The following is a 5,148-nucleotide window of genomic DNA, read 5'->3' as shown; positions in this document are numbered from 1 at the left end:
CATTCTCACCTCCAGGCATGGAGCAGACGGAAAGCTGGCCCTGCTGTGTCTGGATAACATTTCATACAAAGCTAAGCTCAGATAATCATCTGATAAACTCGAGTTTTATTCCTAATCCATGTAGCAATGGTTAGGACAAAATGGCGCCGGAAAGCAAAGCGCTGCACTTCAAAAATGTAGGTTCTTTAGGCTAAGTGTAACGTTTAGAGGTTTGTAAACATTTTTCATCAAGTAATGCATAACACTTAATGTATGAATGACGGACGTCTGCGGCTTTATGGAAATAAATCTCTATAATTTGTTCTTGTTACATCTTTGAATAAGAATTTAAAGTAAAACTTTCTTGGATGTTTATGGTGTGGAAACACACCTGAGTTAAGTGTGTAACAGCTTTAAGTTAGAAACAGTTTTTATTTGTTAATTATAGCGATCAGGTTCATTACAAATAGCAAAACAAGATGATAATTTGAGCAATAAAATCAGTTTAATATCTTTCTTGTTTTTTTTTTTATTGTTTGATCTGTAGCTAATCCAAGGTTATTAATTTATTAATTCAGCTAATAATTATCCAACCACTCCGTGGTTCTTATTATGAATTACATTTTAATTCCCAATTGTTTATTAAATATACAGCTCTGGAAAAAATTAAGAGATCACTTAAAATAATCAGCTTCTCTGATTTGTACTTTTTATAGGTATATATTTGAGTAAAATGAACATTGTTCTTTTATTCTATGTACTGACATGTCTCTGAAATTACGATCAAAAATTTATTATTTATTAGCAGAAAATAAGAAATGGTCAAAATACCAAAAAAGACAAAATACCAAAAAAGATGCAGTGCTTTCAGACCTGAAAAATGCAAAGAAAACAAGTTAATGTTCTTTTAGAAACGATAATAATGTTTTAACTCAGGAAGAGTTCAGAAATCAATGTTTGGTGGAAAAACCAGGAGGTTTTCAGTGGGGTTCAGTGCATTGGGCTCTTAGATTGTTTTTTATACCAGAGCTGTATATTAAAAACTAATTTAGCAAAGCTAACACTTTTTATCCAGACTTATTACCACACTGTGAATTTATAATCCCAATCCACATGCACTGTACCAAACAGTTTACCAAATCTACATATAATAATATAAAGTTCAAAAATAGGACTTGTTCCTCATTTCCTCTTCTTTGTGCCTTTTGTAAAAATTGTTTTTTTTTTTTTCAATATTGTGAGCTTATAAGGAAAGAAAGGAAACGGTGTGACAGCAGCCTAAAGGAACATATTCACAAATAGATGTGCGTAGTACTGTGTGTGTGTGAATGATTTAGTGAGACACCAGCCATCAAAGTGTAAATGAACAGTTTATTAATGCAGCTTTCACCATGTTGTTGTACACATTGCTGTAAAAAAAGTATTTTCGCCTTACAGGTTTCTTTTGTTTTCACTTTTTTTGTCACATTGAAATGATTGAAACCATCAAATACATTTTAATAACAAAATAACCTGAGTAAACACAAAACACAGACTTATGTGAAAATAAAATTGCCCCACTTGTTAAATTACAGATAAACTGTTATCCTCCTGCAGAATAAAGAAATCACTAAAACAAAACATGTCTGACACAATAAAGTAGGCTAAAGCAACACATGATCCTCAGATCTAAAGAAATCAAACAAGAATCAAATTCACTGACACCTAGAAAGGCTTACAGGACCATTTATAAGGCTTTGAAGCAAAGGTTAGCTATTATACATGAATGGAGAAAATATGGCACAGTAGGTCAGGATTTCTGGAAAAGATTTTTACCGGTCAAACATGGTGGTGGTTGAGGAAATGGTCTTCAGGATCTGAACAACTTTCTGTCCATCCACATCATGAAATCTTGCTTTGCACACTTTGGTAGCTGCGTTTTCATTACTAATGTTTCCGTTGAAAAAACAAAATTTTGTAATTTCCGTGTTTCCGTTAAATAAGAAACACGATTAAAATCACACCCGAATAAGTTTAACACAAGGCCATTAAAAAATATCCTCCTACCACTTCCTGTTGTCTTCTTCGTCTTTTCCGCCAGTAGTAACATCCGGCTGTTGATCACATGACTTGTGGGATGTGGAAAAAAGTTTCCATTGCAGTTTTGCAAAAACCCTCATTTTGATTCAGGTGAGAAATCACCTCATCGTAGCGCAAAAACGTCTAACCGGAAAAAAAGTGAATTTTCTTGAAATCGCCATTTTTCCATTTTGAGATTTTTTATTTCTCCAATTTGCACAATTATATGGTCAATGGAAATGCAGCTTGTGATCCAAAGTAAACCACCAAGTCTACCTCTGACTGGCTTTAAAAAATTTAAAATAACATTTAGACGAGGCCTAGTCAAAGTCTGCACTTAAAGCCAATGGAAATGGCCTTAAACGGTCCATTTGGTTAAATAGAAACCGTTCTCCAAAATTGTAAAAGACTCATTACCAGTTATGACAAATGCTTAATAGTATCTGTCAATTTAAAATGTTTTTATATGTAGATGCTTGATGAATTTACATATAAAATTCTTATAGGTTTGTATGTAATTTATGAAAGTTGCAGTTGCTGCTGAAATCTGTAAGGGGAGAAATACTTTTTCACATCATTGTAGATGCAGCAGCCATATTGGATTTTGAGGTCAGAGTTGATGAGAAATTTCCCAAAGTCAGATTTCCAACTTGAAGAAATTTCTTCCAATCTATTCACTTCTGACCTGGAATTTGGAAACCACGACAAACACACCATTAAAAAAGCTTTTGTTTTTTAAATCATTACAGTTTTATATGGATGATTTTAGTGTGATGTCCCTGTGAGCTTAAATCTGTTATCTAGTTATTTATTAGGATGTGAACCAAAATGAAATTGAAGACATTATAATGTGTTTTTTTTTTTTTTTTTACTTTTCGGTTTTAGTTATTTTTCTCAGAATAATACAATAACCCCTCAGAAAATGAGTAATCTTTAAATTCCTGACATTCCTATCAGAGTCAAACAAGTTCAGTGGTAACGGTAGCAAACAATTATAATACTGACAGTCATTCATTTTAATATCTAATGGCAACTTTTCAAGTTGAGGTTTGAAGGTGCTTCTTAAAGGGATTTGTGATCCTCATTATTTCCTACAAATAAAAGGAATCAGTTATTTTCAGGACAAAATAAACAGCAGACACAAGACAGCAGAAACCCACCGGTGTTCCAGACTGAATGATTAATTCAGATATTCTTTTGCTAAAACCACCGAAAGGCAGAAGTAAGGTGAGTTGACATTTCCAGTTAAAAATCCCAGAGTCGATTAAAAGGTGTGACCATTCTCCATCACTTCTGCTTTGCCTTTTTTTCTCTCTCTCTCCTTTGGCCAAATTGGTTTGCAAGGAGAACAAAATCCAAATCCTAAATTAATCTTACTCTGAGAAATTCACATAACAGAAAATTAAATACATTTACCAACTAACCACCAAACCCCAGACTACCAGACACAGATATGGCACATCTACAGTCTCACTACGTGGACAGACGGTGGCTATCAGCCGGCACAACGCACAAGTGAAACATGTTAGTCCATTTCTACAAGCCTTAAAACTACAGTACTTAACTTTAATAAAAATATATTTCTTACATATTGTTTTAAACTCTCACTATGTTGTGACAGTATGGTATGAAACAATCTGGAAAGAAAAAAATCAAGCTTCTCTGCCTTCTCCCAGTGCCAACTAGAAACAACCAATCAGAGCCAGGAGGTGGGTCTTAGCGCTGTCAATCACCCTCTATGTGGCGCTGCTAATCCTCCCTTCATCTAGTTGGTTAATACAGTTGACGGTGGATAAACATTTTCCTGTAACTGTAAGTTGTTTCTCAGCCATTAGCACATTTAGCAGCAAGTACCCAAATATGATTGACAGCGCTAAGCCCCTCCTCCTGGCTCTGATTGCCTTGTCTTGGTCAGAGGTGGTGCATTTCTTCAGAAAGCAATATTAGCTCAGGGATGAGGTGGAGGAGATTCATATTTTCACAGATTCTCTGTCTCGTAGCAAACTCTCACAACATGGTGAAAGTTTGAGCAGATATTTATAAAACATTTTTTTAATAGAAGTTATATACTGGAGCTTTAAATGTAAAAAATTAAGATTATCTTTTTGTGATGGATCAGAACTACACTGTGCACATACATTAAACATTCCAACACCAAGACTTTTAAAAACCGCCCTACTGGTTTATAAAACTGAGTAGAAAAACATAACAAAGCAGGTTAGCTCTGTGTAAGAACTGACTGGGTGAAACATTTCATTTTAAATCGCACAGTTTCCTCTGGTTTAATTAACACTGACATCAAGGCGAAAGGACGCTCTTTACCAAACATAGTTTATGTGAAACCACTTCTAATTTTGCAGAATAAACCCTTCCACTGACCCACAGATGAACCTCTCTCTCTTCAACGCTGAAACAGTCGGCTCATCATCCTCCGAATTTAAAGGCTGGTGGGAGGAACAACTTGCTCTCAGACAGAAATTGCACACTATTATCAAATTGCACCTCCAACACAGAAATTGCACTCATTACCGAAAGCCTGCACAACGTGGCAGCTTCCATTGTCCAAGAGCCAACCCCATCTTCCACTCTCCCAAATTCACTTGGCACTGAGCAGGTCGCTCCTGCTGGGCTGAAATGGCACTGAGTGATAAGAAAATCTAACCTAAACTGGTTTTCCACTCAGAGACCAGAGAAGGCCAGGCATTAAAAGAAATCTGCTTTTTAAAGGGAAGGCAGAGACTCGAATGGTGATTTGATAATCGACATGTTTGCGTGAGTTCACACTGGGCTTCAGTTTGGTTCAAGTTGAGGGGAAAACCCTGATTATGCTTTAATGAACAGCTGTGCTGTATTCAGGTTACTTTATTTGTAGAGTTTTGTAATATTCACTGTTATGAGGAATGTACTTGTTCAACTATGTTAGTAAAAGTAGTTTAAATGAGAATTTTTCCTCACTAAAACATTTTAGATTTGAATTTGTTTAGTTTCACTAAAGATTCAATGGAAAATGTGGGTTTGATTTTAAACTGGACTGGGAATTAATCTGAATTAACTGGACTACAATGGACTGAATTGAGTCTTAATCTGACTAAATGAAACTAATCACCATAC

The sequence above is a fragment of the Xiphophorus maculatus genome, chromosome 5 (genome assembly GCF_002775205.1).
Source record: "Xiphophorus maculatus strain JP 163 A chromosome 5, X_maculatus-5.0-male, whole genome shotgun sequence".
In the NCBI taxonomy this organism is placed as follows: Eukaryota; Metazoa; Chordata; class Actinopteri; order Cyprinodontiformes; family Poeciliidae; genus Xiphophorus; species Xiphophorus maculatus.
This window is presented reverse-complemented; position numbering follows the sequence as displayed.